Raw genomic sequence first — 27288 nt, forward strand, 5'->3', positions numbered from 1 at the left:
CATGTGTTTTCCTGTGCTGCACCTCTGAATGTGTTTTGATGCGTCATGTCCCTTGTTCTTACACCTCTGAATGTGATGTATGCATCATGTGTTTCCTTCCCTTACACCTCTGAATGTTTTAGGCTTCATGTGTTTCTCCGGCACCTCTGAATGTGTTTTTGATGCGTCATGTGCCTTGTTCTTACACCGCTGAATGTATGTTTATACATCATGTGTCTTTCCTACACCTCTGAATGTTCTATGCATCATGTGTGAAACTTCTGATTGTTATATGTTCAAAAGTGCTATTTCTAAGGGTATTTCTAAAAGTGTTGATTCTGACAGTGGCCCATGTGGCCCTGTCCTGTAAATAATCCCTTGTGAATATTGCCTTTGCCAGTTGGCACAATGTATATTGTGTGATTACTATCTGATGTGTTTTGACAATACAAAAGTTTTTTTATATAACCTTGTGTGGAGTTCCTTTTGTGGTGTGCCTAGGATGTTGTTGCTGTTGTGTGCGTGCGCAAATGCTTTACACATTGCCTCCGGGATAAGCCTGTCTGCTCGTGCCAAGCTACCAAGGGAGTGAGCAGGGGTTATCTTGGCGTGTGACTCCCTTGCCCTGACTAGAATGGTGGTTTCTGCCTGGCTTTGGCGTCAGCCTTAGCCAACCAGAAATAGCCAGCTCCAACATTGTTGGACAGCGGTGAGGATTAGGACTTGTGTTTGCGCAGTGCCACAGCGACAACTGGCTACATTACAAAACTCTGCATTCTAGATAGTCACATGTTTGGGATTATTGTATATGATTTTATTTTTCCTCAAAGAGTGTCATTTTCAGATGGTGTTCCTGCGCTTTTATGTTAGTGGCAGATGAGAGAAAATGACAGGGCGGGACGCCAGTAGAGGGGGAGGTTCCCATAGATAAGGAATTCCTTGCTGGGTCCAGTGCCCAATCCCTGTTCCTATCCCTGTGTGGTTAGATGGAAGAGAGTGATGTGTGGAGGATTTATAGCTAGCTCAGGAGGGTGGTTATCCCCTGAGTGTAGTGTGTGTGTCTGGATTCCCCAGTATGGTAAGATCCAGTGGTGGCAGTTAAATGTGTTCAGTGCGTGAAGACCCATTCCCGGTTGTCAGAGTATGGTGCCTGGTGCTCAGTAAGAGGGGTACAGGTTGAGAGTCAGGGGCAGTGAGGAACTGTCTTGCCAGTCTGAAGGGGGAGTGTGTGGATGAGTGGTGTGTTGAACTGCAGGAATTGGTGTGAGGTTTTTTTTGTAATAAAAGGAGCTTGCACGGGAGGTGTACCTCAGGTGGTGTGCAGGAGGTCCTGCAGAGGCACTGGACAAGAAGATGGACGTCTGGCGGTGTGCTAGATGTCTTAAAGAGGCATTAGGAAGTGAATCTAAAAGTAGTGGCTTGTGTATCTGATGATCCTGTGTAGGGTAAGAGGTTCATGTGTAGCCCAGCTAGGTCCCAGTAGGATGGTAGGGGTGTAGGGGCTCACGTCCTGTCTTAGTGGAGGCGGAGTGAGTGTGGGACGGTGTGTCCCACGTTGGACTGAAACCCTGTCTCAGGGCCTGGAGGGTTCCCTAAGGGAGTCCCAGGTCAGGGGCCTAGGCTGTACTTACAGGTCATTTGAGGAGGATCTTCCTGTGTCTAGAGGACTGGGAGTGTCTGTAACCAGAACTCCGGCGGTCCTGGTGTTGGGCAGCACCACTGTGGAGGGTGCAGAAGTCCTGGTTCGCTGGGCATTTGACCGTCTAGAGTGCTTGACCATTTATGGGGCCTCTGGAGGTCGTTCCCCGAGGAGGGGGGAGGCCAGGTTCAGGTTCAGCCTGATCTGGAGGGAAGGGCATCTGTAATCAGTGTCCTGACCGGTTTTGGCTTCCAGGGGTACCGCTCCAAGGTGGGAGGGTGCAGAACTCTGGAAAGGGGTGCAGAGGGACGGTGTACTTCTGACCCCGGTGCAACCTGAGGGTTTAGATCCTAGGTTGGGAGATTCTGAAACTTCCAGATCAAAAAGGAATCTCTGCCAAAGTAGATCAGCTGAAGAGACTGAGGGTGCTGCCCTTGCTGTGTAATCTGGGGCTCACCTGCAGTTTGTTGTTTCTACTAAGGTAGAGGAAAGGGGACTTTGCTGTGTGCTGTGTCTCCCCACCTGCTTGAAGAGGGACTGTGCTGTGTGCTTTGTACCTCCGAAGTGAAATAGTTTCCAGATCCTAGGTGGTAGACCAGTGATGGAGTGAGGTCCTGATCTGGTGGGAGAGATGTGTTCTGGTGGGTGCTTCCCTGGGAGGGTGCGGAACCCCAGAAGTAGAGGTAGGGTGGGGCATTCTTGCCCGTGACCTCTGGTCAGCCTGAGGGTATGGTCCCTAGATTGAAGGATCAGTGGTAGTTGTAGCTACACTGAGAGGGAGAGTGGAGAATGGCTATTGTGTGCCAGGGGTTACTGCCCTCCACTCTGTGGATTGGACAGGACCTGTGATATTTGGATGGCCTAGGGCCTGGTCCTGACTGTGGAAGACTAGGGAGTACCAGTGGGGTATCCTAGTTGGGTCAGAGAGTTCTGGTTTGGAGGTAACCATGTGGGTTCAGAATGGCGTAGAACCGGAGGATGTCCCTGCCGTGTGGGTCCGTGTCCGTGTTTTGTCACCCAAAGCAGGGAAGCCCATCAGTGGAGTGATTGGCCTACCCTGCGTTTTGGCTGGAAGGGGGTTGGGTTGGACCTGGCCCTTTTTGGCAGGTTCATCCCAAAACTTTTTGCTTTTTCCTAGCCTGTTTCTGTGACCTGGTGTTGGTGACTTTAGGCCTCTGCGCACTTTTTCACTGTGGTACAGTGTAAAGTGCGTGAGCTCTCTGTGTGTGTGGTGAGAGTGACCTGCCCTCCCATAGGAATGAATGGGGAATATGTATGACCATGGTAGTTCCTGATGTGTGGGGAGTGCAGGGTCGAGTTTGGTATGTGCGAACTCGTGAGATTGAATGCTGTGCAATGATATATGCGGCATGATTGTGTCTAGTGTAGAAGTGCCACTTTTAGAAGTTGGCATATTTGTGTAATTTGTGTCTGGCGTGTGATTGGCTGGTGAGCCTGGCTCCAAGACTCTGGGAGGGTCTGCCCCGGTGGTGAATGGAGTGTTTAGCATACTGATGTGAGGGGAGGGGTGCACCTGGACCTGAATAGGGCTGGGCTTTCCTCACACAATGCTGGCTCCACCCCCTGTGGTGCGTCTGATGTCCCTAGCCTGGCCTGTGAAAGGAGTTCCCTATAATCAGTTGTAGCTGGTTCTCACACTGCCTGCACCCTGCTAGACAAAGGATTTCTCTGTATAAAAAGGGGCTGTGTCCCCTTACAAAATGTTTTTGTTTCTGACTTGAATTCTGCCAGGGGCGTGCTGCTGCTTGGGACCAGGGGAAGGCTTGCCTCCCTGTGCCCTGCCCAGCCCCTGGATATCTGATGGACTTTTTGTGGACCCTTCTTCCTGACCCTGGAAGCCTTGTCCTGTGGTGTCCTGCTTGTGTTGGGACCCTCCTTGCTATGGGTGTCATGTCTGGGGCCTTTTATGATGTCTATGCCCCCAACGCCTAGAGAGCGCTTTATTCTACTTTTCCTGAGGCAGAGCTCCGTCGTTTTCCCTCTGTGGGAAGAGCTCCTGCCCTTTGAGTGCCGAGTGCGCAGGTGCCACCTTGCGTCTTTATCGAGTTTCGATATATTTTTATTCACGGGTGCCAACCCCGTTTATGGGTGCCTTAGCGAGTGCCCACCTCGCTTCTATACTTATTTTGAACTTCGAGGGTGCCCACCCCTCGTTATTGCCTCAGTTAAAGTCACCGCCGCAGCCCGGGGGAAAACGCCGGAAGGAGATGTCCGGCCCGCCTCCTGGTTGTGGGCGGGGCCGGGAGGACGCTGTTTCCGCTTCCCCCTGCCTGGGGGAAGCCATGCTGTGCCCTTCCGGTCTCCCGTGAGGAGAGGGAGACCGGAGATGCTGCGGCCGAGGGAGAAGTAAGGCCAGGAGCAAGCAGGTGAAGTCCGCGGGGCTCCCGTGCTACTGTAGAGCCCCGCCTGCTGCCAAGTCCCGCCTGCGGCCGTGAGGAGAAGGAGACGCGCTGCACCGCCGACCCGAGGAGCCCGGTGAGTGAGAAAGGGCTGGGAGAGGAGCTGCGGGCAGGTTCAGAGTGCCGGAGGTGGCACAGTTGTCTGTAGAGCCTTGCTGGCTCCGGGGGGGGGGCATTGTCTCTTGAGTCCAAGAAGGACTCCAACGAAGGGGGCACATCAGGGCATTGTTGGTTTATGCCGTGCCTGTCGAGGCTCCATCAACCCCGGGGCATTATCGTTGTTACGAGCCCCGAGATGATCAGGGCACAGTTTTGATGGATTAGGAGCCCCGAGGCTCCCAGGGGCATTTCCGTGGTTTGAACCCCGAGGCTCGTGGGGGGCATTTCTTTACTTGGAGCCCAGAGAGGCTCGTGGGGGCAATTGCAAGTTTGAGTCCCCTGTGAGGGACTCCAACCAGGCGGCATATTTGTGTTGTTAGAGCCCACAAAGCTCTAAGGGGGCCATATTTGTTTTAAGGAGCCTGAGAGGCTCAAGGGCATGTTTGCCTTAAGGAGCTAGATGGCTCCCTTGCCCCCATTATTTCCCAGAGCCTGTGTGGCTCCTACATGTTGGCGCAGTGTTGTACCTAGGGCCAGTGAGGGCCCTGCCACAGTTTTACTGATGTCTCAGCTGCCCAGCAATTAGTGGGCAGCTGCACCGTTTAGGCACAATGTGAGTGAGTCCCTGTGTGGGACAGAGATGGCACAGTGGTGCCAGGCCTTCTACAGCTGCGCAGCACTTAGTGCCAGCTCCAACGTTTAGGCCCTGTTATTGTTCTCAGCTGCCCAGCAATTAGTAGGCAGCTGCAACGTTTAGGTTTGCGCCAGTGGCGCACCCCTGACTGGCGCTGCATTGGCAGCGCGCCCTGACATTCTGGACACAGGGCTTTTTGAGTCCCCTTGTTGGATGGCCAGTTGGCCAGGGGGCTGGTATGTGATGTCTGCGCAATGTGGTTGTACTATGTTTTTGATAGTAATTGCCTTAGGTGATGTTTGCGCAATGTGATTATGAGGTTATTTTACCTGTGTAGGTTTATGTTAGTGAGAGTTTATTTCACTATGTGAGTTATGCCCCTAAATGGGAGTTATGCTTAGGGGGAGAGTCTAATATGTTTAGACTAGTGAGAGATTGCCTACTGTAGTTGTCACCGGTTAGGCCCAAGTGTGAGTTATGCGTAATGTGCTATGCCATTTTGCCTGTGACACCTCTGAATGTGTTTTAGGCATTATGTGTCTTACCTGCACCTCTGAATGTTTTTATGCATCATGTGTTTTCCTGTGCTGCACCTCTGAATGTGTTTTGATGCTTCATGTGCCTTGTTCTTACACCTCTGAATGTGATTTATGCATCATGTGTTTCCTTCCCTTACACATCTGAATGTTTTAGGCTTCATGTGTTTCTCCGGCACCTCTGAATGTGTTTTTGATGCGTCATGTGCCTTGTTCTTACACCGCTGAATGTATGTTTATACATCATGTGTCTTTCCTACACCTCTGAATGTTCTATGCATCATGTGTGAAACTTCTGATTGTTATATGTTCAAAAGTGCTATTTCTAACGGTATTTCTAAAAGTGTTGATTCTGACAGTGGCCAATGTGGCCCTGTCCTGTAAATAATCCCTTGTGAATATTGCCCGTGCCAGTTGGCACAATGTATATTGTGTGATTACTATCTGATGTGTTTTGACAATACAAAGGTTATTTTCATATAACCTTGTGTGGAGTTCCTTTTGTGGTGTGCCTAGGATGTTGTTGCTGTTGTGTGCGTGCGCAAATGCTTTACACATTGCCTCCGGGATAAGCCTGTCTGCTCGTGCCAAGCTACCAAGTGGGTGAGCAGGGGTTATCTTGGCGTGTGACTCCCTTGCCCTGACTAGAATGGTGGTTTCTGCCTGGCTTTGGCGTCAGCCTTAGCCAACCAGAAATAGCCAGTTCTAACAGCTTCTGTGAGCACCGCCCGCCACAATGCTGGAATGAAGGATGCCACCGCCACGGTGGCGGTGGCATCCTAATAGCTGGTGCAGGACCACCGTAACACTGGGGGCCAGTCCCAGCACGGCTAGGGTGGCGGGCGGACAAAAGTCCTCCCTCCATCCTAATCAGGCCCTAAGACTTGATCTAAATTTAAAATCAGCTACTAATATAGCCAACTTAAAGTTATTTCTACTGTGGCTCCGTATATGGAAAACAAGGATATGGAGCCTTTTAGAGAATGCCTTTATGACATAATATGTAAGACATGGCCCGGTAGTCTAGGATTTAGAGCCTGATTACGATGGCGGCAAACCCACCACTGACAGGCTGATGGTGGTGGGTTCACCACCATCGTAAATCCAATTACCACCCACCAGATTGTGATGGCGGGCGGTGTGCTGGTGGGTGGAAAGCCTGACCACCACGGGTCAGACAGAGGCAATTGTAACAATTGCCTGTCGGACCGACCCGCTTTCTCAGAATGGTGCCGGTGCCAGCAGGCATCGCCCACCAGATTTGGATGCTGGATCCCCGCCAGCCTTTCCATGGCAGTTCCCCCGCCATGTGAAGGCTGGCAGGGATTAATTTTAGGGGCCCATTGCCCACCCCCACCCGGCGCAGGGTCAGTGTGTTACTGCACTTGTAGGGGCACCATTTCCCTGTACCATGAGGCAGGCACCGCGTGGTGCCTGCCACGTAGTGCAGGGAAGAGCAAAACCTGCCTTTTTGGCATTCCGGCGGGTGCTGCAGCCAGCAGCACCTGCTGCAATGTTACATATGCCTTTTGCAGCCACTGTGGTGGCTGCTGCATTGTAATATCATATGTGGGACCGCCACCTTATAGGTGGACGGTCCCCATCACCGGGATGCGCCATTGTAATGACCCCCTTAGTGAGAATTGGCTACATCCATCCTCAATCCTAGTAGGTGCATCTAAAATTTAGAAATTTAGATACTGGAGGTAATTGACTCTTTGTCATTTTAATGGGTAGCTTTTACTTTTACTCAGTTACGTGCAACTTCCAATTTGAGAAATGTATGGATAATATTAATCCCCCGTCCACTGCAGCGTTGTTCATAAAGCTTGGACTAGGAGTTCTCCCATATGCTGCTTTTAATTACACATGGGCCAAAGGCAGCAATCCAGCTAAGTTATGCCCCTATGAAATGCCAGGATGTAGAGGACGAAGATCACTAGTTATTATTTTGTAGACCCTATATGAAAACATTTGCTCGTTGTATCATTCCACATAATGGGAATCAGTGATGAACTTCATGCATTGGGAGAATGCAAGACAGAAAACAGAAGCTGCATTGGTTTGTTTCAGTTTTAGATTATTTTCAATTTATCTGGTAGATTATAGCAAACCCAAAGGGTGAGGTGGTTACAAAATGATTTTCAGACAGACCACAAAAACACAGTGCACTGTGGTTATTAGGATGTAATTAATTTTGGTATTGTATTGTATTATGTAAATGTTAGCAGAACAGAGTGTGTGTTTCTTGCGTATAAGTATATTGGTTAAGGGTTTTATCTACCATGAGTAAATAAAAGTGAAACGGATAATAGTAAAATAGCACAGGCTAGACTAATACCCCAGCCAAAATATGAATATTACTTTGTACTAGTCGCGTAGAGAGTTTTACACCTACTCTCGGTAAGCATAGTGGAACACTTTTCAAAGTTTTTGATGACTGGTACAAGCTTTGTTTCGTTTATTTTCTCCCACTTTCTCTCTCTGTGTTTTAATTTTTTATGATATTCTGTGTGTCAATGATATTTTCTAAATTCAGCAACTCGTGATTTTGAATTTTATGAACTGTTAATATTTAATAATGTTTTCAAATGATTTATGTGTACTTTTATGTTTGTGATTAATTAAAATAAGGTCTTTAAAACCGTCTTTTAATTCCAAAAAGGTAAAATCTACCAAAATTGAGTTGATGATAATGCATAAATTATGTTCCTGACTCAGGGCCGGCTAGCCTGAATTTATGCTGGCTCCTCCAGCCCCATTTAAGGTCATACACAGTATGGGCACCCAGCTTGACACCAATCTCTCACTCGAAACACAAGCGCAAAAATGTTCAGTAGGTGCTTTGACCAGCTGAAGATTTTGAAAAAATATTGACCTTACACTGACAAAACCGGCACTTGTAGTCAAAGTCTTAATTCAGTCTGTATTGGATTTACATTATGATCATTTACTTAGTTCTCCCTCACAAACTCCTCTATCAGCTTCAATTTGTACAAAATGCCACGGCCTGCCTCATATTCAGCATCTCAAGACAGGGCAGAATGTCATCATGCCTAGGAATTCTGTACTGGTTACCCATTTGACCTATAATTGCCTTCAAAGCCCTTGTGATTGTACATGTAATCTTATATTTCCACTGTCCAATCTTTCTATCTTCCAAATGTTTGCTTGATCAGACAAATAAAATGTCATTCTCCATCAATCAGTTTTTTACTAACCGTGTCGGAAACTAGAACGTTTACATAAAGGAGCTGTTTCCTAGAGTTGCTTAACATTAGATATGACTTCCTTTAGCCCCTCTTCCATTGCCCTCACTCTCACAAACATTTTCCAAAAGCCAGTTTGCAGTCAGTGAGGTCCATCTTAGGTTCTATTTCAACCCCGGTATTGTGAACCTCTTACAGGACCTGTTGAACGATTAATTTTTATTCATTGGGGGTTGTAGAGATTTATTGTCCCTGTGTTGATGTTTTCAATATCACTTTTTGCTGATGTAGTGAATGCACATTTATGCTAGCTATTTGTTGGATGGTGTTTCCACCTCTTACATTTTTCATTAGTTAAAGTTGTATATAGTCCTCTTTACTTAATCAGAAAGCATGCAATGTCCATTTTGGCTGCAATTTGTAGAACTCTCTCTCAGCTGCGCTCATAACCTATTCCGGACCTTGCTGCTGTGATTTAGATATGTGAAAGCAAAAACATAGGGCTCTTCCCCCTGGACGTCCCAACCATGTTTTAGCACTGTAAGGTCTCTGAAGGGAGTCCCACTCCCTGTACCTCACAGCTGTGGTCTAGCTGTGAAAGACCCAAGGAGATGTAGTCACCTTCTATGGGTCTCTGCAAGCCGGTGGGGCCTCTCCCAGCCATGGTCTAGCACTGTGCACCCCACGCATGGGTAGTCCTATCCCCTAGGCCTCACAGGATGGTCTAGTGCTCTGAGGCCCAGGGGAGGAGGCTTCAAAGCCTTGGGCCTTGCAGCCATAGTCTAACATTGCAAAGCCCAGTGGAAGGGAACTGTGGGCCCAGGCCTCTCAGCACTAGACCATTGCTAGTAGGCCAGGAAAGGAGGACAACTCTCACCTGGCTCTCATGTGTACTTCCCTGGGGAAGAGAGCACTGTTTTGGGCCTTGCAAGCTATGACCTATCACTGTGAGGCCCAGGAAAGGTGAATGTCTTTCCCTGGGACTTGCATCTACGATTGAGTGCATTGAGGCCAAGGGCTACCCTTGGATCTCACAGCCATGACCCATCTTTTCAAAGCCCAATGAAAGTGGCCCCACTACTCTGGGCCTTGCAGCCAGGATTGAGCGCATGAGGCCCAGAGTCAATCCTGCAAGTCCTCAGGAGAGCGTGTCCTTTCCTGGACCTCATAGCCATAAGATTGCTCTGCAAGGACCTCGGGAAGTGAATCATCTTCTCTGGGCCTCACAGCTCTGACCCAGTACTGTTAAGGAGGGGGCCCCCAACCATGGTTGAGTGCTTCATTACTCCACTCCACTAGGCTCCCAGCAATGATCTGGTGTTGTAAGGCCGAGGGAATGGGGCCCTTTTTATCTCTCATTCAATTGGGCCTCACAGCTGTGGATCATAGCTGTGAGTCTCAAGGGATGAGTTCTCCACCCCTGGGCCTTTCAGTTATGAAGAAGCACTTTGAGGCGTAGGAGAGGGCCATCCTTACTGAGGTCCTCAAATTCATAACCCTGCACTGTAAGGGCCAGTGTCCCCTTGCCTGGGCTCGCAGCCATGGTCTCAGTGCTTTGAGGCTCAGAGAAAGAGAACTTTTTCTTTCTCCCACCCCTGAGCATCACAGTGCTGGGACATAGCTGCAAGATACAGGAAGGGGACTCCTAGTGTGGGCCTTGCAATTATGACTGAGCACTGAGGCTAAGCAGACGGTGCGAGAAAAAGAGAGGTGCACTGATCCCATATAAAGGATCTGAGCGCTGGGCCGTGGGTATGTGGGAAACTCGACATGGCTGTGTTTCCCACACCCCATCTCCCTCCTTCAAACCGCAACACCCTCCCATGAACCACTGCCAACACACCCTCATGGAGGTTGCTGTTGATAGGTTCTGTAGGTATGAAGCCTATTCTAACAAAGTCTCCAGACATTCACACTGTCCTATTCGAGCAATGTGCATACCTGACAGCACAATCCAATCCTCATTCTTCAGGCCGCTGGTAAACAGCAAGTAGAAGTATTTCATTATGAAAAGCTTGTGTCACATCCATGTTCTACTACTGCCTTGGCTTACCTCAATACTCGGCACCTGTTGCCAGTGGCGGCTGCTACCAGACCTGCGTGGTGATGCGGGGCTGGGACAGGGGGTAAGGTGAATGAAAAAAGTTTTAAAAAGCACTTACCAGTGACAGCTGGCTGGCTGCTGCATCTCCTCTGTCCTTTTCTTCCTAAATCCGGTCCCGCAGCAGGATGCAGGAAGCAGCAGGAAGCCCCGGCTCCCAGCCTCCTGATAGCCAATCACAATGATGAAATGCAGCATTATGATTGTTCTGAGCGCCATGGATGGGCACTCAGACAGGGAATGGGGACCTGGGCATGTTCTCCACTCAGGCTGTAATGCAACCTGCATGGAGACGATGCGAAGTGTGCATAAATATTTGTCCGGCTTGAGAATGCTGGACAAACAGTCCTGTGCACTTAGAAGAGGCAGACCACTCCTCCCCTGTTCCTTTGTCTCCGGAGCAGCCCCACCCCAAACGCAAAGCTGCAGCAGAAGGTAACATTTGATGAAACTGATGTTAGTTATTGTCAGTTTACTTTACTTCACTGCTGCGAAGCAGCGGCGCAACGCTCTTCCGCCTTAGTGTAGGAGCCGCCACTGCCTATGGCTCTGAATATTCTACATACAATAATATTAACAATCACCTGTATTTTGGCTTTTATCATTTCTACGTGAGCTTGGAATAACAGATTGATGTTTTACAGATTTTATAAACCCAGTATAAGAATGAGGATAAAGGCTGAGCTGCTCCCTTGGAGGATTCAAACACGTGACCTATTGATCACTGGTCTGTTCAAATGATGAACATTCAAGTCAAAGAGCCATTCCTCTGTCACAGTTGCCTGGTTTAGACAAGAGTATGTTAGGACAGAGTCCATGTATGGCAAGCACTGGAAAACTCATTATATCTGACATGCATTGTATGTTACAGGCTATAATTACTTGCTTTATCGGTGCTTGTCTCAAATTGATATGGTGTTGCAGCTTTCTTCTTGCTTAAATGCCAGTTAGCATGCACATATCATTTTGGGCATTAACACATCCCTTTGGTAGCATGAGGATTTGTCATGCTTGAATCCCTGGCTCATGAATAGGTGCGGAGTTTTGTGACCTACATTATCATCCTGCACACCAGGTTCTGGCCTGAAGGGAAAGTTGTTGGCAAAAAACACATATTTAAAGGGATAGGTAGTGTGCATTATTGGCAAACAGGTGACTTCCTCCATTGTTTGAAAGAATGTTGATGTTTGAGAAGTGTTACTGTTCTTACTTGACATAGAGCACAGTAAATAAAATCTGAAAGTGTAGATATATTTTTAGAACCACAGGTGGAAATTGTCTGTATAGTGGAAATGTGCTGGAGTGAGTGTTTCAAAAATTACCATGGAGACATGCAAGTGCAGTTCATGACATTTAGTGTAACTACACAAAAGCAAATTATAAGAATTCAGCACCCCCTCCAGTTATCACCTTGTATTGTCTTTCACAATAGTGTCTACTGAGATCCATGCCAGAAGTAATGCAAGGATTATTATTAAAATGGAATGTGCAGTTTAAGTTATATAGTAAAGGTGTAGACAAGCATTCAAACATCAGTGAACAATATGAACATAACACGTTTGCTTTTTAGGTCTGGCATACAGACAACTTTAATTGTCCCACCAGCATTATGTAATAAAGAAAATACTCATGCACACACAAACACGGACACATTGATTTCTTTTTGTTTGCTAAAAACTTTGGCGTCATTTGACGAATCTTCACAAAACTTCCAAAAAGTGTCATCCACCTCAGCTTCTCCCTGGAAAGTTTTGAGGTGATGTGCCAAGAGGGCGCTGATTAAAAGGAGGAGTCCCAAATAGCATTTTCCACATGCAATTTTCCATAGGAAAATTGAGCTATGATACCACAAAAAATGGCTATATGGAATTACACCAAATTTGGCAGTAAACTAGAACTTGATCAAGAAAATTAGATTTTTGTAATTTGGTGTAAATCTGTTTTTCAGTTTTTGAGAAATTAAGGTTCAAAATGTATAGGAATTTCACACAGGTGTGATAAATTGAAAAGAGATCTGATTGGCCACCAGAACATCAACAAATATGTTTCGGCCGCCATTTTAGGACTCAGGTACCCTGTCCACTGTCCTAAAAAAAGGATAAAAGAATATGAGGGACAGGGTAGGGATGCCTGACACCCTTGTCCTGGTTTGGGAGGGGGGAAGTTCTCTAGGGCCCAAAACATAAATTTGCGTTGGCAGTACCGCAGATCCGTGGAGGATCTGCTGATCTGCAGTAAAAAAAAAAATTAAATGGCAGACTCCCACCCTTTCTAGCTTACATCCTCATGGGTGGGCCAGGGCAAGGGGTCAGCTCATTAAAATTTGAGGGGAGAGTGGTGTGCAAACACTCACTGCTAGCCTTTACATGTCTCTGAGGACCCCATCACCCAAGGATGCATAATGATTGTAAGGGGAGGGGACACTGCCTCATTTTGATGGGGGTGCACTTAGGGAGGAATACTCCTCTCCTCAAATGAAAAATACCTTGGTCCTGGGAGATGGAGTTCCTGGGGCCTTGAAAACACCTGAGAAGGTGGGTCACACCACCTTCCCCATTGAAAAAGTTATCAGCATGTGGTGGTGGGACTCCAAGGTCCTTGAAAAGGATCAGGGACGGGGGCCCCTCCCCACTATAAAAAAAGGAACGTCCCTGGGAGTTGGGGTCTCTGGGGCCTCGAAAAAGCTCAGGGAATGATGTCACATGCCCCCTCATGATTAAGGAAAGACTCGCCCCAGGGACGGGTTCCTTGAGCCTTGAAAATTATCAGGAGAGTCACACACCCCCTCCCCAAATTGAAAATGGAAAAGAAAAGGCAGTGAAAGTCAAATGAGCAGAGTAGCCACTAATTTCACATTCACTGCTTCAGCTGGGGGAGCACCATCTGTTTTTAAAAGATTGACAACCGTGGTGCCACTAGAAGATGCATAGGCACCTCCAAGCTTTTTTTCTAAATGATGTGGGAGCCTGCAGGGATCTCAGCAGTCCCCCTACGAAGGTTAAAAAATGTTGCAGGTGAACTCATGACCTCAAGAGGGTTTACCATATTTATATAAAGCACTCCAGGTTGGAGCTGCAAGCTAATCAGCTGAAGTGTGTAGACCCCCTGTGGTTAATTCTTTGACTCCATTTTGTGGCTTGAAGAATGTTACAGACTTAACACAAGTTTATAGGTGTTTTGAAGTCAAATGCTTTACTGTGTTTTAGTGGTTATTAATCATTGTCATGTATGTACATGGAAGTAAATTGGATTATAGTTATTGGTTTATTATTGCATTGATTTGGCTTCATATGTGTTAATGCCCTGACCCAATGATAAAGGCAACATGCCTACTTTTTATATTGTCATGTTCTGACCCTTTAGCAGTCAGTATTTCTGCCTTAATAAACATGCAATCTTTATATTGGTATATGAGAGTCAGCCATGCACAGATGGGGTTGGCCATCCATGGGGTTTTAGGGGATAGGGCTTGGCCCCAGGTTAGTCCCTCAGTCCAACCCCATGATACCCATGGCAATGTACATCTTACTTTCGAATTGAAAAAATTCAAATTCACTGAAAAAAACAAACGTTAAAGTGACTTTATATTAGGAATTGTAATATTATCTTACCTAACACCAAACGAACCTTAGAAAAACTCACTGAAAGAATGGATGCTATAGTTAGGTGAAAATGTCAATTAAAACGTAATGTTTTTAACAAACAAAACCACTGCAACTTACCAATTATAGTTACCTCATGTGACTATAACTCATGCCCTAAATTAAATGTAACTCATGCCCTCACCATGCACTGCTTTTACCCTCTTATTATGCATCGCTCATGACATATTTAATATCTGAAATGTCAACATTACTAACGACTATGTGCATAGTTGGGCCACAAGTTATAGTTACTTTAGAGCACGTATTATAACTTACCAAATAACTATGATTTAAAACCACTTTTTTAGAGTTCTTCTCTGCTCATACTGAAGATATATATATATATATATATATATATATATATATATATATATATATATATATATGTATATATATATACGCAAACTCCCAGGAATGCCACTTCCAATTCCAGCGCAACCCAGGACCAGGGAGGCAAGCAGGAGACGGACCACAAGTCAAAATTCACAGGTCTTTTATTGCAGGAAAGGTTGGTAGGCAAGAGGGCAAGACGCGTTTCGGGCTTGCAAAGCCCTTGTTCACATGCAATGACCCAATGATTTTGTTTTGTATTTATAATGCAGTGAAGCCTGCCTCCCCGCCACTTTTCAAACAGGTCACATGATCATGAAGGTAGAGAAAAGACTCTACAAAGTCGATGAAAACATATAATAATGTACTGAATAAGTTATATTTACAATAAAATAATAACTTAACATAATAAACAGACATTTCTAATTAAAGACCGTATATTTTATGTAATTTTCATAGCTATTTCGGGATAAATCCCTGTGCAAACATTATGCTATGTGCAAATTGGCGACCTGTAAACAACGGGGGAGCGGGTGAAAATGGAAGTGCAAATTACAAAATTCATTGAATCACAGTCTGCAATTCGTGGAGTAATTTATGTTGTGTGCAAAGATGCAATCAGAGGGAAAAGGAGAAAGTGCTAAAAGTGCATGATGATATTAACCTGTGTATATAATGCATAAATGCTGATTATGACATCGAAAGAAAATGTTTATCTTTCCATATGTCATATTAAAAGCATATAATAAAACATTTGATACTGGTATAAATACATCATCATATAAAAAAGATTAGATAAAATAAGTGCTAAAAAGATCTCACATCTAAAATTATTAAATATATGAGTACAAAAGTGAATTACTATGTACAAGAGGAAGCAGAAAATGATGAAATTTGCATTGGAGTGGCTAACAAGGAACTTGACTAGCCACTTCCATCAATGTACACAAACACAATGATATGTAGGTAGAACACTAGTACATAGACCAACTCCCTAGATCACAGGGAACCTGACATATCTAGGGAGCAAGTAGGATGCTGTTTAGGATGTCAAACATTATCTGGGCATTATATACTGAAGCGAGTTTTTAGAGAAAGTGACGCAGATCCTCAGTGTTATTTAGCCCGTTGGGCCACTTACTGTCATACTCGAGGATCAAACTCGACTCCAGCCGCCTTAATTTGAGCTCACGGTTGCCTCCTCTTCTAAGTTTGGGGACAGATGCCACCACATAGTATGAGAGGCAATTGATGTCTTTGTTATGTGTGCTCTCAAAGTGGCGAGCCACTGGGTATGCCTGATCACAGTGTAAGATGGCTCGAATATGCTGCAGGATCCTGACGTGCACTTGCTGTTTTGTACTGCCTATATAATTAAGGCCGCAAGTGCACGTCAGAACATATACAGCATATTCAGTTTTACAGGTATGGCTGTCTTTAATTGGAATTTCAACAGTAGAAAAAGGAGTTCTGTAATGAGTTTTATTAATTCCGAACTTGCATGCTCTGCAAGTTGTGCATTTACGGAACCCTGCTGATAATAACCAATTAGGTTTTTGTTGTAGTTCTAGACTGCTTTGGTCCAGAATTGCACCCTTGCTCTGTGCCCGCCTAAAAGTGACCAAAGGTTTATTTGGTAACATGCATCCTAAAACTGTGTCAGTCAGGACAGTGGACCAATGCTGGTTAATTATCTGTCTAATTTTAGTCTCCTGACTACTGTAGTCTGTAATGAACCTAGGACAGTCTAAGTTGTTTACTTCGGCACCATCGGTGACCGCATTGTTCTTATTTGCAGTATCAGTAAGTAGACTGGCTCTAGAGAGACTTTCAGCTTTGGTCAATGCTTGATTGAACACACGGTCTGAGTATCCACGGGCCTTCATTCGGACTTTTAACTCAGAGACACATTTATGAAAAACCTCAGCAGAACTGCATATTCTTTTTAGCCTTAGTCTTTTTAGCCTTAGGATTTCTCCATAAGGTATGCTGTGGATAGTGTGCTTGGGATGAAGACTAGAGGCATGTAGCGTGGTATTGCCCGCCGTGGCCTTTCTCTGTAAGGTGGTTTGAATACGGCTATTGTCATCTATGTATATTTTGACATCCAGAAATTCTGCTTGTTTGGCACTAATGTTAGAAGTGAATTTCAAATTGAGGGGGTTGTCATTGATCTCAGCGATAAATAAATGTGCCTCATTCTCATCCCCTTGCCAAACAATGAAAATGTCATCAATATAGCGAAGATACTTCACAATTTAATATATATATATATATATATATATATATATATATATATATATATATATATATATATATATATATATATATATCAAACACGGAATTCCGGTGAAAGCCAGTACCTGCTCACGAGTGGGTCGTTATTAGGGTTCCGGAAGCCCAATATCTTTATCCAACCATTCTCCCATCAGGAAAACACGTATAACGACACTCCAGGAGTTGCTGTGCTTGAAAGTTTAATTGGCAGCAAAAAACAAACAACGCATTTCACCTCACGGCTTGTTCACGTTTGTTGTGAACTCCAAACCATAGTCCTTTTACATTATCAATTAATTGTCATGAAAACAGGACTACTCGTGCACACCTCTAGGTGAAATAAATACAGCGGACATATTGGAAAAGAGAAGTACAACATTATATGTCAGTCTCTTATTGAAAATTCATAATTGGGATCGCGTTGTGGCAACAAGTTCACAATCAACTGCCATATATTAGTATGTGACTCTCAAATTAAATAAATAATATTTTTTCAACCATAAACATTATTGTCCTTGCCTGTAGACTATATATAGTTCATGAAGCTTAATGATTAGCCTATATGTATGAGCCACAATCCTGCAAATATATATATATATATATATTACCTACTGGCGGTCGCCAGTAGGTATATATAGTTAGGATTTTTTTCCTATGGGATTTCTGAAAATTCTATGTCGAATAACTTTGGCGTTTGTGGACGGAATTGGCTGAAATTTCCAGGAAAATGGCACATTTTGTTTCCGAGCAGTCCCGGAAAATTTGGGGGGGTTTCGTCAAGGGGGGGCCGAGAAAAAAGGGGGTCCCAAAACACGTTTTTCCCTTCATTTTTCCATAGGGCGGTTGGAATCACTTTTAGCTCGAACGGCTGAATGGATTTACACGAAACTTGGCAAAATTGTAGATATGGTTTGCCCGACGTGCCTTTGCTATGTCTCAATATATGTACTCCAGTGGATTTTGAGAAATTAACGTTTTAAAAAACAGATATATCTGTGACAGCGCTCCGGTTAGCGCCCCGGTTCGCGTACCTGACCCGTAACGGAACTTCCGAAGCAAAGCTGATTGGCTCTCCGGTGTCTGTCAACATTCTAAACAGTCCGGACCGGCCGCCATCTTATCTCTCGGTAGGATCGAGAGACAAGAGGTGGAGAAAAACGAAGGGGGATTTTAATGAAAGGGGGCAAGGTAGACCCCTCCTGACCCCCTAGGAATGATGTGGGGGCTATTAAAGGGTCCCGTGGGGCAAAAAAACACGAACCGAGTAGCTCACCGGGTAGCTCACCGGTAGCATAACGGGAGTTCGCCATTTTGTGTTTCAGTCGAATTTAATCACAAAATGCCGGAAAAACAATGTGGGGAAATTAGTATAAGGGGGCACGGGAGATGTATCCTGACCCCCTAGGTTTTCTGAGGGTAGCTGAGGAGGCTCATATATGTCGGGAAAAAAAATAAAATTTCGAATTTTTCGCGCGGTTAGCTGCCGGTACGCGAACCGGGAAGCGAACATAAGTGAAAATTAGTGAAAAAAGGTACATTCGAAATTTTAAAAGAGTAATTATAGTTAAGGTAGCTCTGAAAAGAGCTTTTGGGTTCTGTGTAAGTTCTAGGTACTTATAAGTAGGTACCAATACACAGTCTTAAATTTTGTATGAAAACTCTGTTGCCCTCATCTGAGAAGTGCACACCATCTCCTCTGTAGATATCTTGCATGTAGTAACGCAAGTTATTGTTGTAAATGGAGCCCATTCCATGGTCTCTCATGTAAGCTGAAACAGACTTATTTACATGCTTCCTCGCTTTCTCAATTTGTGGACAAAATGGATTGGACCACCTCCATTTCTGTCTTTGGCATATATTGGAATACACCAAGGCAGTTTGAGAAAAAAGTGACATCAATTGCTCAAAGGTGTCCTTTAAAAGCATTTCCAGACCTACCCCAGTCAAAGTGCCTAAATCATTTCCTCCACAGTGCACTATTATGAGGTCAGGGTTTGGCAAATGTAAAAAGGTTTTCACCAATGGTATCAATTGGTGACATCTCAATCCTCTTTGGCCAATCCATTTGATTTCCACATTTTGTAAATTGAGGTTGTGTAAATTTCTGTTATCAGCATACCCGTGAGCCCAGTGGATGTAGCTATGTCCAAGAATCCAGACAGAAAACATGGTGAGAGGAGGTTCTGCTGCAGTCAGATGAAGTGTGGGAATGAAATGGCAGTTGAAACAGTAGGAGTTTGTAAAGAAAAAAACTGTGGAGTTTCAGTGCTAATGATTCACTAGCAGTGATTGGTGGATTTTCATTTCTGAAAACAGAAAGTTAGGGTGCATGGATATGTTCTTTGAAAGATGTAATTTGAATGGTTAAGAAAAAATGATTTTAAGGAACATTGCAGTGGATTAGCAGGTGTACTGAGAGTTCAGAGTTCATTTGAAACATTGTTGTGTGAACTTGTAAACATGAGAGGTCTTTCAGGAGGTAGTTGCTATGGAAAAAGAGCAGAAAGGGCAGAGGGGGGAAGGCTGTTGATTTGAAAAAAGTGAGGGAAGAGCTTTGATTGGGTGACATGAGAGATATGTGTGATGAAATACAGCATGTCTGTGCCTTTGTTGGTTCCAGCCTCTGGAGTGCATACCCTTTGCTCTGCTAAAGAAAAATTGGCGTGTGTCTGAGACTGTTTTGAAATTCAAAAAGCATTTGCTAAGGTGAGAAAAAATTCATTTAATTTAGATAGAGACTAGTATAGTTTATGGAGAAAATAAGGAAGCCAGCTGTGCATTTAAAATGTTGCTTTGTGTCAAGTGTTTTACAAAAAGATTTTGCTTATTTGACAAATTATAATTATAGGTAATGTGAAGTATTAGTACTGACAGGGTGTGCTTGTTCATAGGAGCTGTGCTGTGTTTTCAAATTATGACCAGAAAATCGTTTTTCTAAAAAAAGAAATGTTTTTCACATTTATGAGTAGGACAACATGGGGTCTGCTTTTTTAAATAAATATTTCACTTCCCAACATGAATATGGGAGAATAATTTGCTTGTTTGTTGGTTTAAAAACTCGTTTCTTGAAGTCATTTAGGTTTCACAATATGTTGTGCAAGAGTTACATAGTCAACATGGGGGCATATTTACAAGGCTTATGAGCCACATTCACGTCATTTTCCCCATTTTAAAAGTGACTTTAAATGTGGTGCAAGATCTTTTTAAATACACTCTCATGAGTGCTTTGCAAATTTAAGTCATTTTCCCCTCGTGCATGTGCCTTGTAAATACACCCCTATGTGTGCTTGACAATTTTAAGTTACTTCTCCCATGAATCTGGGAGATTAATTTGCTTACATGATGTGTTTAAAAATTGTGCTAAGGTGAGAAAAGGTTTCTTTAATTTAGAAAGAGATTAGTATGCTTTTTGGAGAAAATAAGGAAGCCAGCTAGGGTGTGCTTGTACATAGGAGCTGTGCTGTGTTTTCAAATTATGACCAGAAAAACGTTTTTTTAAAAAAAGAAATACATTTTATATTTTTGAGAAGGACAACATGGGGTTTGCTTTTTTAAATAAATATTTCACTTCCCAACATGAATATGGGAGAATAATTTGCTTGTTTGTCGGTTTAAAAACTCGTTTCTTGAAGTCAGTTAGGTTTCACAATATGTACTGCTAGAGTTTCATAGTCACTATGATAATAATGATATACATTTAGGACTGTTTAGGGGGCATGGTTATGCTGAGGCTTCTGTAATTGTCAAAGGAGGAGAATTATGTACATTGCACTGCTGCATACAGTTCTCACCTTCTGCGTACTCTTGGATATGCTAGACTATATCTGCTCAATGAGGTACCTAAGCTGAGGAAACACAGGTGATGTGATTGTGAAATGAGCAAAAATATTTGCACGTTTTTCAATTACATCACCTGTGTTTCCTTACATTACTAATCACATTGTGCAGATGAGGTTTAGGCCTGTCCAGGGAGACAGAGGAGGTCTGGCCTTTGTTCAAGTGTGCAGTGGACATGACTCACTTCATCTGTTGGCCTGCACATGTATTATGTCCTCTGTACTCTTCAACAAGCCAAAATTTCATCTGCAACCCTGAGTTGGCCTCACCTCAAACAAACTTTTGTGACTGCAAGACCTGCCTTTTTGCTCCTAGATATTTTTTGGTTTTACCATGGCTGCTAGACAATCCAGCATAGCTCTGGATAGGCCACACCTTATGCTGGTGCAAGGGCCTTGTAAATACGCCCTCATGTGTGCTTGGTAATTTTAAGTCACTTCCCCCTGGTGTAAGGGTGTTGTAAATACACCCTCATGTGTGCTTGGCCATTTCAAGTCACTTCCTCCTGGTGCAAGGGATTTGTAAATACGCCCTCATGTGTGCTTGGCAATTTTAACTCACTTCTCCCTGGTGCATGGGTGTGGTAAATATGCCCTCATGTCTGCTTGGCAATTTTAAGTCACTTCCCCCTGGTGCATGGGTGTGGTAAATACGCCCTCATGTCTGCTTGGCAATTTTAAGTCACTTCCTGCTGGTGCAAGGTCCTTGTAAATACGCCCTCATGTGTGCTTGGCAATTTTAACTCACTTCCCCCTGGTGTTTGGGTGTGGTAAATATGCCCTCATGTCTGCTTGGTAATTTTAAGTCACTTCCCCCTGGTGCAAGGGTCTTGTAAATACACCCTCATGTGTGCTTGGCCATTTCAAGTCACTTTCTCCTGGTGCAATGGCCTTGTAAATACGACCCTATGTGTTCTTGGAATTTTAACTCACTTCCCCCATGGTGTAAGTGCCTTGTAAATACGCCCCCTTTGTCTATGTTGTTAAATTACTGTAGATAGAATTGACAACTAGTGTTTTAATTGTTTGCCTACTGTTATTAGTTTACTGTTTGGTAATAGTGGTTAATATCCATTTTTTACAAATTTTTCCACAGATTTAACTGAAGATCTTTAGAAAACTTAAAAAATGCCCTCAAGGCAGAGAAAACAAAAAGAAGCAAAGCGACTTACACTCCAACTTGGTAAAGATTTGCAGCAGTCCTCTACTATTAAATCGTATCAAGTCGCCAAAAAAGCTCCGGGTAAGAAAATAAAATCATTTTTAAAAAGAATTTGCAGACAAAAAAATACCAGTATTGAACATGTTTTAGTGCATAAGAAGAGAGACAATTTAAAGGAAAAGGAAAGGCCCGTCAAAAAAGTTTCTGCTAGAGCAGGAGATAAGTCTGTGCATGGCAGTAGAAGGGTAAATCAGTTCAGGGACATTCGTAGACGAATGTTCCGCAACAGGATAATTGTCAATTTGTTAAAAGTTTTTAAGAAAGGCCAACAGAAAGTGTCATTTTATAAGAAAAAGAAAAATGTAGAGTAAATTATTGATCAGGCTTTCGAAATTAAGCGAAAGTTATTTATTTTGGTAATCAATAGAATTAGGAAACTAAACAAGGTAATTTCTGATTTCATATCAAATAGTAGATGGAAGAGAGTAGTTAATCGTAGTAATTTTTGTGAAGTTTTTTCAGGAGAATGGATGCATAGTTCAAGTTGTGAGGCATTTTTCAATGAGGAGAGTTACTTTCAGGACAATGATTTGGTGCATGCAGTTGACACCAGTGGTCGAGCATATGAAGTAAAAGATGGTTGTCCGGTTGAAAAAGAAAAACTTGTGTCTGCAGATGCAGAAGAGGTGTTAGGTGATGAGGTTTTAGGAAGACGTCCTAAGGGACCAGTCTACACCTGGAAATGTAGTAGTATTTGTAGTGTGCAACAGGATTCCATCAATTTGCTTTGTGATTTTGTTTGTACATTTAATAAGAAAAGTTTAAAACAGAAAATGAAGTTGTTGCAAGAATTAGATCCTTGCAGAGTGAGAGAAGTAACAGGTTTGCATGGGCATTCACTGGCTTGTCTTTCCAGAAGAGTATGTCAGAGTGTTTTTCATAATTTCAGGATGCTTGCAGTGCATCATAATGAAGTGAGGAAATTAGTGAGAATGTTGTATTATGATAAAAGTCCAGCAATTATGCTTAAACAATTAAGCAGTGCTCTTTTGCATGGTTCTGAACTACATGTGAAGAATATTTGTGAAGAAATTGAGTTCTGTTACTTTGCTAGTAAAGAGAACAATGTTGAAATTGACCCAGTAGAAGAAGGTAATGTGGAAGAGAGTGTACAGATTTCTAATATAGATACGTTTCACAAGGAAATTTCCTTCTTTCAGGTGAAATCAAGTGAGAGGCCTAATTTCACTTGTGTGTGTTGTCGACGGACTTATTATAAGAATCAGACTAAGTTAGTGGATTTATATGCAAAAAGTGAAATGGAAAACAATAGTGAATGGAAGGATTTTGCCACATACTTGATTGTAGAAAATTGTTTTGATTTGGGATCGGACCAACGTATGTGTACTTATTGTTTTAACAAATTAAACCAAAACAGGATGCCTGCTAGAGCGGTTTCTAATAATCTGGAATTGGTTGACATTCCTTCTGAATTGAAGGATTTAAATACTTATGAATCTATTTTGATTCAAAGTGTGTATCCCTTTCAGGCTATTGTACGAATGGAGCCAAAGACAGGAAAATTGCCTCCATCAGATTTACAGAGAGGATTAAAGGGAAGAGTTGTTTATTTGCCTTTAGATTTGAAGAAAAACATTAATACAATTGGAGTAGAGAAAGTGGAAGAGGAACCTCTGGTTATCCTAGTTAATGGGGTTCCGACAAAGAGTAAGAAAATCTGGCAAGATTTAGTGGATGTTAGGAAAGTCAAAAAGGCAACATTGTATTTGATAAAAAACAATGAGTACTACAAGAATGTATGTGTTGCAGAAGAGGAAGTAAGTGAAGAAGACAGCGAATTGTGTGTTGGACAAATTGAGAAAGTAAGAAGCCTCTAAAAATGAAGAAATATATGAACATTATAGTGTTCATCCTTTGCATTCCAAGGAAGTCATGGGGAATGCTATTGAGTTGTTTCAAATGAAACAAGCCAAAGGGAGTCCCATTAGTTTTTGGGAGGAAAGTTTGGAAGCTCGGTGTTTTCCACAATTATTTCCCACAGGTCGAGGAGGACGATATGATGAGCGACCTGATCAAATTCCTGCTTCTGAATACCGGACTTTACGATTGTATGCTGAAGATCCTAGGTTTCGTCAATGCATTCCCTATTTGTTTCATCTATTGTTTGAAAGTGATCTGTCTGGACTGTCTTATGCAGTGAATCACATCCTGAAAAGTGGTGTACAACTGCGAAATATCTCAGCAAGGGACTTTATGGATAAAATCAATGTGCAAGACAGTATTTTGGATTCTCACCTGATTAATCTGATGGCATGTCAGCGTGGTACTAATGAGTATTGGTACCGTTGTCATGGTGATTTAAAATGTATGCTGAGGAACTTAGGAACTCCCACATGGTTCCTCACTCTCAGCTGTGCTGAGTATGGCTGGGAAGACTTACTTGAATTTCTACGAGAGGCAAATGGAAACATTGAAAATATTGAATTCAAGACACCCGGAGAACTGTGATCTTTGGATCCAGTGAATGTATGCAGGTACTTCAATCATAGATTTGAAGCTATGATGTCTTTCATCACGAATAAGAAAAATCCACCTCTTGGAGAGGTGTTGGATTTCTTCTGGAGAAAGGAGTATCAAGCACGAGGTGCTCCTCATATACATATGCTGCTATGGATCAAAGATGCACCCAAATTTGGAACAGATCCGGATGACTTAGTGATGAATTTCATAGAACAGCATTCTACATGTGCTGTTCCAAAGACAAAGGAAGACAAAAGTCTAAGAGAACAAGTTTTACGGTTTCAAAGCCATCGTTGTGGAAAGTACTGTCGTCCTAAATTCAGAAACAAGAACAAGTACTATACAAAATGTCGTTTTGGATTTCCACGATCGGTGATATCTAAAGGAAGAGTGAACAATTTGATGTCTTCGCTGCGACATAATGTGACGAGGAAATCACCCAAAAATACGTACAATTTGAAGAGAAATGAAGAGTCCCAGAACATCAATGACTACAACCCAGTGATTTTGTCCATGTGGAATGCTAACATGGATATACAGTTTGTGGCTGACAACTGTATGGTTGTGGCTCGGTATGTGACGTCTTACATCACAAAAAAAGAAAAGACAGAACTCAAGGATATGTGGGAGGACTTTTCCCATGAAAAGAGCCTCAGTAAGAAGTTGTACAGTTTCAGTCTGAAGATGTTGTCGCATCGAGAAATCGGAGCTTACGAATGTTCTGACCGGTTATCTTCTGCAAGTCTCTATGCCAAATCTAGGAGTATCATTTGGGTAAGTCTTGGTCTTGCTGCAACGCGTAATCGAGTTCTCAAACCTGTACGGGAAATTGAGTATTTGGCGGAGAAGGAGCCAAGCAGTACAGATATTTTGAAGACCAACATGCTGGATACATATTATCCAAATAGAAGCAGTCACCTGGAGAATGTTTGTCTGTATGAAGTTCTACAAAATTACATTTTCAAGAGGAACATCACAGAAGATATTGATAAAGGAGTGTATGCTGTAATTGGAAGTGAGGGATGTCTGGTCAAGCAAAAAAAATGTCTTTTGGTAAATCATCGAAAATTGGATTGCGAATCTCCAGAAAGAAAAGAGTTTTTCTATTTAGCTCTTTTGCAACTTTTCAAGCCTTGGCGTGCAGAAGAGGAACTGCTTGGAGATTTCCTCTGTTACGAAGACTCTTTCAATGCAGCCAAGGAGTCCATAGAATGTCCTGTTTTTCCAAAATATCTAGAAATGTTGAATGCAGAAATCGAGCAGGAAGCAACAATTGCAGCCGAGATTGCTAGAGACAGTTCTCAGGACAGTCAGTGTTCTGTTTCATTGAATCAGGATCCACTAGGAGGACCACTTATCGAAAATGAAGCTGCCACTGCCATGAATGAAGTGGAAAGAGCCATGGCACATACTTAGGAGGATGCGGTTAACTTAGAAGATTTGGAAAGACAACTCAACGTTGAGCAGAGGAAAATATATGACGAAGTTACCAACCAAATTGATCATGGATTAAGTCATGAGAAGAAAGAGTGCTCATGTACTTCTTTGAAGCCTGTCCGACTGTACGTGAGTGGAGAAGCAGGAACTGGAAAAAGTTTCCTCATTAAAGCAATTTCATGTTATCTGCAGAAAAGGACTGACTCATCGCTGTCTTGTGTTGTCACCGCTCCAACTGGACTGGCAGCACATAACATTAAAGGTATTACTTTGCATCGGCTACTGATGCTGCCAGTGGAGCATGATAACAAATTACAATACCACAAGTTATCTGGAGATGCTTGTTGTGAAGTATCTAGAGTCCTGAAGAAGATGAAACTTCTTATCATTGACGAAGTAAGCATGGTTTCCAATGTCATGCTTGCCTTTGTGCATTTGAGAATGCAGGAAGTTCTTAAAACAGAGTATGATGTGTTATTTGGTGGCAAACACATCATTGTTTTCGGTGATCTTCTGCAGCTGACACCAGTGAAAGGACAACCAGTATTTAAATTGCTTACGCATGAAGATACCAGGAAGTGCCTAGGGAGCATTGGCAACGTTAACATATGGTTAAACTTCAATTATGCTGAGCTGCGTGAAAATATGCGTCAGGCGAAGGATAAAGATTACAAGAATATTCTACAAGATGTTAGAATCGGGAAAGTGACCGAGCGTGGGAAAGAAGCTTTACATGCACGATTACTGTCAAATTTGTATCCAGAAGAAGACGTTCTGCCAGAGAATATTTTTCAGAAAATTACTGAGAAGAAATCTGGAATATGTTTGATGCCAACTCTTGCAGAATGTTCCATCTTCAACAACAAAATGTTGAATTTAGAAAACCAAGAGATTGTGAAACTGGAAGCTATTGACAGAATAGAGCATGTGGGAGCAACAATTATTTTGTCTGAGAATTTGAAATCTAAATTGGATTCATCAGAGAAGACTATATCTAAAACTGCTGGTTTTGAAAAGACTCTGAATGTGTGCTTAAATTGCCGTATCATTTTGAGAAGGAATTTACATGTTGAAAGAGGTCTGGTAAAAAGGATCAATGGGTAATGTTTTTGATTTTGAGAAATACAGAAATAGAGATGGAATTGAATTTTTAAAAATTAAATTTGATGGCATTGAGGAAGTACAGCTAATTGGTCGTTGCACAGCTAGGTTTTTGCTTGTAAAAGACTTATATGTTCGCCGTAAGCAATTTCCTGTTTGCTTGGCATATGCAGTGACAATCCATAAATCACAAGGTTTAAGTGTGGACAGTGCTTTGGTGAATATTGGCAGTTCTGTGTTCAAAGAGGGTATGGCTTATGTAGCATTTTTACGAGTCAGAACATTATCGGGTTTGTACTTGATTGACTGTGATGTCACAAACATTTGTGCGGATCTAGATTGT

This window comes from Lissotriton vulgaris, chromosome 2_1, assembly GCF_964263255.1.
Source record: "Lissotriton vulgaris chromosome 2_1, aLisVul1.2, whole genome shotgun sequence".
In the NCBI taxonomy this organism is placed as follows: Eukaryota; Metazoa; Chordata; class Amphibia; order Caudata; family Salamandridae; genus Lissotriton; species Lissotriton vulgaris.